This window comes from Vigna angularis, chromosome 4 (assembly GCF_016808095.1).
Source record: "Vigna angularis cultivar LongXiaoDou No.4 chromosome 4, ASM1680809v1, whole genome shotgun sequence".
In the NCBI taxonomy this organism is placed as follows: Eukaryota; Viridiplantae; Streptophyta; class Magnoliopsida; order Fabales; family Fabaceae; genus Vigna; species Vigna angularis.
This window is the reverse complement of record NC_068973.1, coordinates 25,104,171-25,117,473: the sequence shown is the minus strand read 5'-3', so window position 1 is coordinate 25,117,473 and position 13,303 is coordinate 25,104,171. Positions and strand designations below refer to the sequence as shown.

The window sequence follows — 13,303 nt, the reverse complement described above, 5'->3', positions numbered from 1 at the left end:
TTCATGTTGTTGGCATTATACGGACTCTCTGATGATGTTTCTCATGTCCGTGATCAGATTTTGGGTTCTCCTGTCATACCCAATTTTACTTCTACTTGTTCTGCTCTTTTGCGTATACCGAGCAAACCCGTCATTGAGACATCTCCTCACACTGATGATTCCTTTGTTATGGCTGCTCAACGTGATGATCGAAGTCGATCTCGCAAGCCAAGTAAAGGACGTCCAAAATATGACCATTGTGGCAAGTTAGGCCACAAGATTGATAAATGTTATGCTCTCCATGGACGTCCTCCTCGACCTGTAGCAATGGCAAATTCTGATCCACCTCCCCGATCACCGTCTGCAGACCATCCTACTTCATCTAATATCGTAGACAAACCTGCAATCTTTAACGAATTTCTCAGATGGTATGAGGATCATCAGCACTCTGGTTCCACTACATCTGCATCTGTTGCACGTACAGGTACACCTTTTGTTGGTCTAACTCACTCCCTCGGACCTTGGGTCCTTGACTCAGGCGCCACCGATCATATCACTGGTAACAAGTCTTTGTTTTCTTCCTTGTCATGTCCGGATAATTTACCCTCGGTAACAATGGCTGATGGGTCTAGAGTCTCATCTCATGGTATTGGTACTGTTAATATTTTTCCATCCATATCCATTGATCATGTACTTTATGTCCCTGGGTCTCCCTTCAACTTATTGTCCATTAGTCGTTTAACTCGTACTCTTAATTGTGTTATTTCATTTACTAAAGATTTTGTTTGGTTGCAGGACCGGAGTTCGAAACACATGATTGGCACAGGATGTGAGTCTCATGGCCTTTATCATCTCCGCCCTTCTCCACATGTTGGCGTAGTCATGGAGTCACCATCCCTTCTTCATGCTCAATTCGGTCATCCTAGTCTTGCCAAACTACAACAACTTGTCCCGAGGTTGTCCACATTATCCAGTTTGTCGTGTGAGTCTTGTCAGTTAGGGAAGCATACTCGTAGTTCCTTTCCTCGTAGTGTCTCACAACGGGCGTCGTCCCCCTTTTCATTGGTTCATTCTGACATTTGGGGACCTAGTCGTGTTAAGTCCATTTTAGGTTTTCAGTATTTTGTTACCTTTATTGATGACTATTCCAGATGTACTTGGTTGTTTTTAATGAAGAATCGTTCTGAGTTGTTTTCTATTTTCCAATCTTTTTTCAATGAAATAAAAACACAGTTTGGGGTGTCTATTCGAAATTTACGTAGTGATAATGGTCGTGAATACCTTTCTCACCCGTTTAAACAGTTTATGGCTTCTCATGGCATTCTTCACCAAACCTCATGTGCTTATACCCCTCAACAAAATGGGGTGGCTGAGCGCAAGAATAGACACCTTATTGAAACAACTCGTACACTTCTGATTCATGGTCAAGTACCCTCACGTTTTTGGGGTGATGCAGTTCTCACAGCATGTTATCTTATCAACCGCATGTCATCTTCCGTCCTAGATAACAAAATCCCTCATTCTATCTTATTTCCTCAAGACCCTCTGCATCCATTACCTCTTCGAGTTTTTGGGTCTACATGTTTTGTTCATGATTTTAGTCCTGGTCTTGATAAGTTATCTCCTAGGTCTCACAAATGTGTCTTCTTAGGATTTCCACGGTCACAAAAGGGCTATAAGTGTTTTTCCCCTTCCCTCAATCGTCATTTTATCTCTGCTGATGTCACTTTTGATGAGTCTTCTTTTTACTTTTCACATCTATCTTCTAGTTCTGTACCTCTCCCTATTACTGTTGATATTCCTCTTATCTGTGATCCTCCTGGTGATGCTTCACCCATTTTGTCTTCTCCTTCTTTAGACTCTCATTCACCACAGGATCATACTTCACTTCCACCCCTTCAGGTTTATAGTCGCCGTAATTGTCTCCCTCATGACTCACTTCCAGTGCCGCCTCATGTGTCTCCTCCGGCTCCAGCAACTGAGTCTGACTTGCCTATTGCCCTCCGTAAAGGTATACGCTCTACCCGTAACCCTTCCCCCCATTATATTGTTCTTAATTACCACAGATTATCTCCATCTTTTTATACTTGTCTCTCATCCATTTCTTCTGTGTCAATTCCCAAATTTGTGGGTGATGCCTTAACTCATCCTGGTTGGCGTCAAGCTATGATCGATGAATTAAGTGCTTTACAGGAAAGTGGAACTTGGGAGCTTGTCCAATTACCATCTGGAAAGTCTGTTGTTGGTTGCAGGAGGGTGTATGCTATCAAGGTTGGTCCTGATGGCACAATTGATCGTCTGAAAGCTCGACTGGTTGCCAAAGGCTACACACAGATTTTTGGTTTGGATTATGGTGATACTTTTTCTCCAGTGGCAAAAATGACCTCTGTTCGCCTATTCATTGCCATGGCCGCTCTTCGACAATGGCCTCTTTACCAACTTGATGTCAAAAATGCTTTCCTCAATGGTGATTTGCATGAAAAAATTTATATGGAGCAACCGCCTGGCTTTGTTGCTCAGGGGGAGTCATCTGGATTGGTATGTCGTCTTCGCAAATCCTTATATGGCCTAAAACAGTCTCTTCGGGCCTGGTTTGGTAAATTCAGTTGTGTTGTTCAACAATTTGGTATGTCTCGCAGTGAAGCGGATCATTCAGTGTTCTATCGCCACTCGAGTGCTGGATGTATCTACTTAATAGTGTATGTCGATGATATTGTTCTCACAAGAAGCGACTATCTTGGCATCTCTCAGATGAAACAACACCTTTGTCATCATTTTCAAACCAAAGATCTTGGCAAACTCTGGTACTTTTTGGGTATTGAAGTAGCACAATCCAATAATGGTATTGTCATATCTCAGAGGAAGTATGCGTTAGACATCTTGAAGGAAACAGGGTTAATGAACTGTAAATCTGTTGAGACACCTATGGACCCTAACATCAAACTCCTACCAAATCAGGGGGAGCCTTTCTCAGATCCTGTGCAGAAGACTAGTTGGTAAATTAAACTATCTTACTGTTACGCGTCCTGACATTTCCTTCGCAGTTAGTGTGGTGAGTCAATTTCTAAACTCCCCATGTGAAGACCATTGGGATGCAGTTGTTCACATACTGAAGTATATTAAAAGATCACCTGGAAAAGGTTTGCTATATGGCCCTAACAACGATACAAAAATCGTTTGCTATTCAGATGCTGATTGGGCTGGTTCCCCTTCTGATAGGAGGTCTACTTCTGGATATTGTGTCTCTATTGGTAGCAACCTGATATCTTGGAAAAGTAAGAAGCAAAGTGTTGTGGCAAGGTCCTGTGCAGAAGCAGAATATAGAGCTATGGCATCAGCTACTTGTGAGCTTGTGTGGCTTAAACAATTGCTTAGTGAATTGAAATTTGGAGATGTCACTCACATGATATTTATATGTGATAATCAAGCTGCTCTCCATATTAGCTCTAACCCTGTCTTCCATGAGAGAACCAAACACATTGAAGTTGATTGTCATTTCATTCGAGAAAAAATCATATCCGGAGATATCAAGACTGAGTTTGTTAACTCAAGCAACCAGTTGGCAGACATATTCACTAAGTCCTTACGAGGACCTAGAATTGATTATCTTTGTAACAAGCTTGAAACATATGATTTATATGCTCCAGCTTGAGGGGGAGTGTTAGATGTTAAGATGTGTGTTTCTGTTATTTGGGCTTAGTCTATTCTGTATTAAGGGCATTGGCCCATATCTTATAATATAAATAAACTACCCTATGTGTATGCTAAACACACAAGGGATATTTTCTCCCAATCTTCTCTATTTATATATAAAATTTTTCTAATTAGAGAAAATATTTGTAGGATCTTCTAGTTTATTTTTCAATATATTGCTTCCTTATTTCCTTTTTTTAAAAGATTAGATTGTTAGAAGTAATGAGAATGTAATATACATGAATGAAAATAATAAAATTCATTCTTTTTCAAGACTATGCAAACTACACTTGCTTTATTTCAATTAGATTCAAATACCTAATGTTGTCAAACTTAAGAATCGGAAAACTAGTAAGAGTTACTAGTAAGAGTTACGAGCGTATGTAAAACTATATTCATAAGCCCATGCATCCATTAAAAATAATATAGATGATAAAAATAGCTCATAATTAGTCTTAAGAAATAAGATCCTGTTCACAACTAAAAATAGGTCTTTATGTTCTCATAATAGCAAAACCAAAGAGAGGGCAAAACAGTAAAAGTGATTGGATCAGAGAGCAAGTGTCAACAACTGTGAGTAGTGCTGGTGATGATGCGTGCAATGTTGTGATGCCGAGGTGAAACTGGTGGCAAGTGAGTGCTCTGATGGTCATTGGCGACTATAGTGATGGTTAGACAGCAATGACAACTTTAGCATCAAGAGGTGCATGCACTGTCGTGTGACCGCTTAATTTCGCGTGTGCCTCATCAAACTCTGTCTTCTCAAGATGGGAAGGATTGACACAACGATCCACACCTCCCATGATCTCGCATTCACACCATCTCGCAGGCTCCTTGGTATTCTCGAGATCAAATGAGTTTGCAAGTTTACTCATGATTTTGACAACATTGTAAAGAACACAATTGGTTAAAGAACATAATACTATGTACTTAGTATTTATTCAAATTAATATTAAAAGAATTTTATTTAAAGTAACGCATATCACAACTTCAAGGGATAACCCAACACAATCCTTAATCACTTATACAATTTAGTGTTGCCATAAAAAATCCTTAACAATAATACTCCTCGTCATCGAAATCTTCAATACAATCCTCAATAATACTCCTCGTCAATTTTATTTGAAGTAATGCATTTCACAACTTCATGGGATAATCCAACACAATCCTTAATCACTTTACAATTTAGTGTTGCCATAAAAAATCCTTGACAATAATACTCGTCATCGAAATCCTCAATACTGAAAATAAATCATCCAACCAATATGAATCCTCTTGCCTGTCAGGATTTTGAGTTAGGACCTCTAGGAAATCAGGTTGCAGATGTTTGATCCTCATCAAGAGGTGCCTTGTGAGTTCCATTAACAAAACTGAATTTGGATTTTGCATTCTAAGAGATGATCACAGCTCTACGCCAAGTTGAATAATTAACTCTGTCTAGAGCTTTGGGGGAAAGAACCATTCCAAAATGGTCAGAATGATGGAGAGAATAAGAACTGTTGCAATCTGGTATATTTTTATCGTTATCCATGGAAACAAGAATGGGAAAATTATGGTGTAGGAAGGAATGATTGAGCACAGAATCGTTACCATTCTTGATACCATGTAAAGAAAGGAAATAAAAGGAATTTTTTCTTCTTTTGTAGTTAAATGAAAAGATCATAAATATATACGAGAGAAAAGATCATGTAATTATGCTATAATGTTCCTGGAGTTATAATATTATGTTCTCATGATTCTGCGACACAAACCTATAAGTCAACTATCCTAATATGGATAGTCATAATATTTTATCCCAAGAATCTTGGGGTAAGAGACGATGTGTTGATGACTCATTTCCTTGTTGAAAATTTAATCTCAAGGAATAAGTTTTTTAATGGATTACCTTCAGCTATTTGTTTATTCTTGGGATTGATCTTTGAGTTTCACTTGTTTTACTACTTTTTTCAGTTTCCTGATTGGTTATTTATTCACTTGTTTGATCTTCTAGTATTTCTGTTCCATTCTGTATTTGTCTGTAAACATTTCCATTCAGTATTTTTTTTGCTTCCCCTTAATGCGATGCAGGCAACGGGTGATGGCACCTTTGAAAGGAGCGGACATGAAAAAAATTCAGTGGTATAAAACTGGACTCGACGAAACAGATGGTTGTTGCCTGTGCTTTATCTGAGGTGAAATCGATAGTGATTGTTGGTTTTTAGGTATGTTCTCAACATTTGGGACGTAGCTAGGATGCCTCAGGTAGGTCTAAGATTTTAGTAAAACTGCTTAATGATTCATGACTAGAACATGAATTGTTGACTATGGGAGTGCCCATAATCTGCAGATTAAGTGTTTGGTTAGAGGAGAATGGGAAAGAAAAGGGAGAGCCTTAAAAATTAAAATATCTCCTTTCTATTATTATTACTGTGTTAAATTTCGTCAAAGCTGAAGAGAGTGAAAGGATTAATTGAATATTATTTTAATGTATTTTTGAAATATTACATTTTATTTCTATTTATATGAATTAAATCTTAAATGATTTCTTATTAATATAAAGTTGGACACAAGATTTGTATAAAAGAAATTTTAAACATAATGGTATGTTTTGAGTAAACATTATTTGATTTTTGTTGTGACGTGATTCTCAATCATACAGTTTAAATGAAAAGATTAATGTTAGATATATTAGATTATTCTGTATTTTATTTTTGATTAGTTTATTATTATTTTTTATTTATATTTTACGTTTAATTTATATATTTTTTATTATAATAGAGTATTTATTTATATATTTAATATAAGGCAGATTAAAAGTATATTTAACGACTAACATGTAACTTCATAGAAAAGATTAACTCTTCTTTTTTATATTAAGATACTCATTTTAAAAAATTAGTGTTTGTCAAAGTGACACGTTAAAGTGTAATGTTAGAGATATTGTATTTTATGTTAATTAGGAAAAAGTAGACTTTTGATATTGTTTAATACTGGTAGATGGTGAATGGCTCAGAAGACACCGAAGGAGAGAGCCCGGTTTTGTGGGTGAAGAGCTCGGTAGTGGCCATGAAAAGATCGATAGAAATTTTAGAAGTCATGATGATGAGGGTGGCAGAGCTGGAAACAAAAACTTAAAGAAAAAAAAATGATGAGAGAGCCCGGTTTTGTGGGTGAAGAGCTTGGTAGTGGCCATGAAAAGATCAGTAGAAATTTTAGTAGTCATGATGATGAGGGTGGCAGAGCTGGAAACAAAAACTTAAAGAAAAAAATGATGAGATACAATGTCTAGGAAAGCTAAATTGGATGCTTCAAGAAAAAATGAAGAATTTCAGCATGGAGAACCACCATTACAGTGAAGTAGCCACTAACAAATTGAATTTCGGAAACAATGATGTTAAAGTTGTGGTTGATGGTGGTGGCAGCAAGGTTATTTAGAAGAGAGCCAAAACAAAGAATAAATCAGATATTAAGAACAAATTAGTCAAAGCATTATAGATTTCTTTTAAGATAAAAGACAGCATAATCAACATGAAGAAAATGAAGAATCCAACTCTTCATCCAAGGACTAAACTCTATGAAGGATGAAGAAGGAAAAATTTAAGTTTATGGAAAAGTTGTTGGAATAAACTTAAATTTTAAGGGTTTTATTTGTAATTTTGTTTAAGTTTTATTTTATTAGTTTGAGTCTTCTAATATTTAGTTTGATTTTGATAGAGATAAAATCGGAATTGGTAGTTTTGATTCTTTATTTATTTAGGTGCAGTATTATTTTATTTTGTTGATATAAAATAGAGATATATTAAGTAATTGTTTTTATTTTTTAGTTTTTATTATTTGTACTTTGCCTAAGATCCTATTTGCACCTATTTAAAGGTTATCAAGGTTCAATGTAAATAACCACAGTGAATTACAGTGAAAATTATGTGTGTCACGTTTATTTTTTACAATTTTTTCTTGAGATAATCGATTATTTCAAATGATAATTGATCATTCCCATGAGTTTTCTGAAATAATGCATTTCTAGATCTCTATCTGTATCAAGCTATTCTAATAACTTAACTATTACAAATTGTAAAAGTTTTATTTTACATCAATCCAAAGAGTATTGGTTGCTTCTAGTCTTTGAGTATTTTATCATTAAAATTCTTTAAGTTTTACATCAGTCTATTTCTAACAATCTCCTTTTTTATATGATCAAAATCCTTGCTTAAAGCTTTTGTTAATACGTGCACATTTACAACTTAGACAGAAAAACAACATTAGAGAAGTATTATAGTGTTTTTAACATTTAACCTTTTGTCTCTCCTTTTTTTTTATCATAATAAAAAATAAAGTAACTCCTCCTAAACATGTGCATTCAACTTGGTATAAGCTCCCCTCAATATGATAACAACATTAATAATAAGTAGAAATGCAACTGTAAATAAAGGGAAACATAGTTTTATTGATGTTGAAACAGAAGTACAAATTTTAAATTCATCACTTAGCTCATCATCATCCTCTTCTAATTAAAACTTAATATTGGTTAGCCTATGATCTATATCTCTAATGAGACCACACACTTGGTCATGTTGAACACCATGAAGAGAAAGCAATTCTTGATGCCTTGTGGTTGGAGGTTGTACATTTCCTCCATCCTTCTCGGGAGAGTTACAATATTCTCTTCCATAAATGAAGAGGAGTCTTCATGAGTCCTTAATGGTCCAAAAATATCAGCAACATCAGGCATAAGAGCATCTTCCTCCCCCTCTTCAATGACAACATCTCCTTTGTGGATGAAAGTGTTACCTTGGAGAATAAAACTCATTTACCTTAAGGCTTCTTGTCCAATCTCATTTGTGGGCAAAGTTTGGGAGACCTTCTCTCCTTCAATGAACACATCTTTGTAATCACAAATTTGAGAGATTAGCAAGGCATAGGGAAGGTATATAGGACAAACCCACAAGAAACAAAGGAGATAGAGTGTTAAGTCCAAGAGTTAATAGATAAGGGTTGGATTCAAAATAGTCTAAGTCCTTGTGTTAAGCATGCGTTGTTGGTGGCTGATAAGTGTGAGAATTACTTAGTTTTAACACTTATTAGAACCCCTTATTTCTCTTGATTCATGTGTTTTGTGTCAAATTTAATGAAGAAATGAAAAACTTGTACATAAGGGATATAGAAACATATAATTATCCATTTGGGGGGTATTTTATAGGAGAGAGGAAGATTGGAGCTTGTTTAAGCAATTCTGCAAGAAGTGGCTTGCCTAAGGAGCCATTTCAACTTGCCCAACAAGAACCCAACGCTAGTCCTGCCATAAGAGCTTGCAGCCCAATGAGTAGAGCTACCTAACTATCAGAATAAGTATAAGTCGCCTAGCGAGTGGTGTTTTTAGCCTAGCGAAAAAGAACTTTTAGGGTTTGTGTTTAAAGTAAAAGAGTGGCTTTTGAACTTGGGAATGAGACAGAGGTAAAGAACAAGGATTGATGCACTTCTAGAGCTCAAGGCTTCATCTCCTTCATCCTTTTCATCATCCAATCCATCCTCATGTTTTAGAATGTATATGAGTAGCTAAATTCCATTTCATTGGGGTTGGATGTAATGTACCTAAACTCTTTGTAACTTTTTCCATGCAATAGAATATCTTTTTGTATTCATGTGTTTTATCTCTTGCTTTCACTTGTGTTATGAAATATATATGTTATTTTGTTGGTATCTAATAATTGGAAAGTGTTTTAGACCCTAAACAAGGAAAGAACAACCCAAAGGCTCTTGATCATTCATGAGATCTTTTCTTAATGCAAATCTTGTGTTTGAATATCTAAGGGATTAATATTTTCACATGAAGATTTAGGACTTGTTTCAAAGGAACTAGGGCTTGTTTACTTATGATGTGAATGTATGAAGATGTTAGAAATGTATTGCATGGTTGAGTAATTAAAGTTCGAGTCATGAAATCCAACCCCAATTCTTTACCCATATCGCTTTATAATCGTTATTTTCAGTAATTTTCTTATGTTCATAATACACTTGAACCAATGATCATTTGTATTCATTGCATAAACTAGTAAGTAAGCATAATTACCTAAAAAATTGTAAATCCTTTGGGAGACTATATCTAGACTTATAATCTATATTACCTGCACAATTTGGCATGTTGGCCAAAGAGTTAACAGTGGCCCAAAAATATAGAAAATAGCATATGTAGTGTGATTGTAGGGTCATCAACAGCATCACAAAATAAAGTATACGCATCTAATCCCTAGACTAGATGATATGTTGGATGAATTACATGGATCAATCATTTTCTAAAACTGATCTCAAAAGTGGATATCCCCAAATTAGAATTAAAGAAGGTGATGAGTGGAAAATTGCTTTTAAGACCAAATTTAGACTATATGAATGGTTAGTGATGCCTTTTGGAAGTGCTCCAAGTACTTTCATAGGACTTATAAATCCTGTCTTAAAGGATTGCAAAAGAAATTTGTAGTTGTTTATTTTGATGATATTTTAGTTGATACGTTGTCATTTAAGCTATCAAATTAATATTACTTTTCAAGGCAATTTCAGTATTGTCAAGTTAGTAGTAAAGAAAGTAGATAGGGTCAAAGTAACCCTAAGTCGTTTCCCAACGAACATGGAATTGCTTTTCAATATTTGACTCTTATGAATGTTATGGAATGCTCAAGAATAAAAGTGAGAAACTATGCTAATGGAATTAATGTTTAAAGAAGGTTTAATAGGTTCGGAGGTCCTTATATTTGTGGGTTCGTTTCAATTGGGTCCTCCAATTTTGAAAGTGATCAATTTGGTCCCTAATTTAACAAAATTGAGTCAATAATACCCTTTCCGTTAAATATAATGGACGGCGTTAACTTTTTAAACATGTGGCATGTTGAGGCATCCTTTTATTTGCAGGTGGCACAGTTTTATTTGAAGGATGCTTCAACATACCACATGTTTAAAAAGTTAATGACGTCCATTGCATTTAATGGAAAAGGTATTATTGACTCAATTTTGTTAAATTAGGGACCAAATTGATCACTTTCAAAATTGGAGGACCCAATTGAAACGAACCCACAAATATAGGGACCTCCGAACCTATTAAACCTTTAAAGAATGTAGGAAACTTAGAAACAATTATTATGAAATAGGCTAATTCCACGGCTTTTCCAAGACATATTCATCATCGGTTATCCACAGATAATTGTTCAATTGATTATTGTTTAAGTTTCAAATTAATTAAAGTACATTCTTAATTAATTTGAGGGTGATCGTGCAGTTGACGAAAGTAGATTCTCAATCAAATATAAGACCTTTCTAGATTATTTGTGACACCCGGGCACTAACGAGGGCGGGGAGTGATCGCCGGTGCTAGAGGCACGAAGTGCAAGGGGCACTGATAAGGAGCGGCTCCTAGCAAGCTTCGAGTGGAAGGGGCACATGGACGAATCGAACATACACCGGAATGAGAGGGATCTAGAGACTATATAAGTATGGGACTATACAGTTGAAGGATAGCTTAAAGGGATTGATTTGGCTACTCATATCACCAAATGCATTTGCTTTTCGGTAGCCTAACCCATAAGAACTCCATGGTTAAGCGTGCTTAGCCTAGAGTAATTTAGGGATGGGTGACCTTCTGGGAAGTTTTCTTGGAAAGTGTGCGAGTGAGGACAAAGCACATTGGAAAGCCTCGTGGTGATGTGTGGGGGCAGTCGATATTCCCTGTGAGTTGTCGGGCTTGGACTCTAAATCTTCTCTTAATAAGATATTTTTATCTTATCTCTAATATCTTCCAAATATTCAACAGATTTAATCGTTTTTTGAGAATATTTGATAATATCTTTTCTAGATTAAAAAAAAATTGGTAAATATTATCTTTTGATATAGTTAAATAAGGTAATTTTTTAATAATATCAAATAAAATATCTTACGATATATTTTCTCCAAATTATCTTTTAAAATATCTAACAGATTTAAACTTGTCCAAAATTATAATTCAACCGTTTTTATTTTATTCAAAATTGCACAGAAGTCCAGAAATTTCCTCTAATTACACTTTATCCTTTTCTTTCTTTTCAAAATTGCTATTCAAACTTTAATTCCAGCTGCATCAACAGACATTAGATTCTCTAAAATAATTTATGCAACTAAAATCACATTTTAAGCCTCTTTAATTCCCAAAACCGATAAAGTCAATCATGCAAAATCTTATTCAAATCAATCATTTAAGTACAATTATTCCACTAAAATTTTGAAATTAAATCTAAAATGTGGGCATAAATATGAATCATGTCTTGAGGGATTGCAAAAGAAATTTGTAGTTGTTTATTTTGATGATATTTTAGTGTATAGTCAGAGTTTGCATGAGCATGTTTATCATCGTAGGTTTGTCCTCTCCATCCTTAGGGTTAATAATTTGTTTGCTAACATATATAAATAAATTTTTTGTGTAGAAAGTGTCATTTTCTTAGGATTTGTGGTCAACAAGCATAGGATTTATGTGGATCCCAAGAAAATAAAAATCATCCAAGAATGGTCAATTCCAAAGAATGTAAGTGAGGAGCTTCCATGGTTTGGTAAGTTTCTATAGAAGATCTGTTCCTAATTTCTCTAGTCTAGCTTCACCAATCAATGAGTTACTAAAGAAAGATGTCACATTCCATTGCAACGAAAAATATTAAAATTCTTTTGACATGCTCAAAGAGAAACTCACTATGACACCATTATAGCTTTGCCAAATTTTCTAAAACTTTTGAGCTATAGTGTGATGCCTCAGGAGTTGGTAGAGGTGTGATTTTATTACAAGAAGATTACCCAATTACATATTTTAGTGAAAAACTTCATAGTGCTTCTTGTAATTACTCCACCTATGATAAGAAATTGTATGCTCTTATCCGAGCCTTTCAAACTTGGGAACATTACCTTGTTTTCAAGGAGTTTGTCATTCATAATGACCACGAGTCACTTAAGTATTTGAAAGGGCAACACAAGCTTTAAAAGAGACATGCCAAATGGTTGGAGTATTTAGAAAAATTTTCATTTGTTCACTCATACAAAAACAACATATGGCATCACACGTTCAACGTCCAATCATAGAACAACCAATGTTAACAATGACCGGTGGCGTTGTAAATAAATTCAATAGTTAGACGTCGTTTACAGGTAGAAATCAACGTCTAAAACAAAATGACATCCAACCATAAACATGTTAGACGTTAAACACTGACCTTAGTAAACATATAACGTCATCTTAGGAAACAACGGACATTCAATCCAAAATAAATGAATACTAAACAGTCATTTGCTTTCCCATAGTTTCACTTTATATAGAGTTTCGGATCCTTTAAAAATCCTACACCATCATTCACCAAACTTTTGCTTCTCTACAGAGTTTTCTTAATCAAATTCATTTTGATAACTTTATGTCTCTAGTTTTCTATTCATTCCTTCATCTTCAAAAAAGCAAGGCATTTGTTTGTCTTTGATTCAACGTCATTATGAAATGTTTTTTTGAAGCTTGAAGGTATGATAGAAAACCAGAGCAAAAAGTTAACAGATATGGATTTCAAAATCCTTCTCCATTTTACATAACCTACGATTCTTTTGTTGGTTTAGATTTCATTTTTTGCCTATGTTTTCTTAAAATGTATTTCTTTTGGTTTTG

The 13,303-nt window shown here is 35.0% G+C and overlaps 1 protein-coding gene across 2 annotated transcripts in view; it reads left to right on the top strand.

Moving 5' to 3' along the window:
- LOC108331645 (uncharacterized) overlaps positions 1 to 6,137 on the top strand; it is a 46,211-nt gene extending 40,074 nt beyond the window's left edge. The window contains exon 16 of one of the 2 annotated variants that reach the window (XR_008248318.1): positions 5,740 to 6,137. The gene's annotated coding sequence lies outside the window, so the exon portion shown is untranslated. Of the gene's footprint in view, positions 1 to 774; positions 1,441 to 5,739 lie in introns of those variants that run through there. The other variant, XR_008248319.1, reaches the window with a different exon arrangement.
- The last annotated feature ends 7,166 nt before the right edge of the window (positions 6,138 to 13,303 follow it).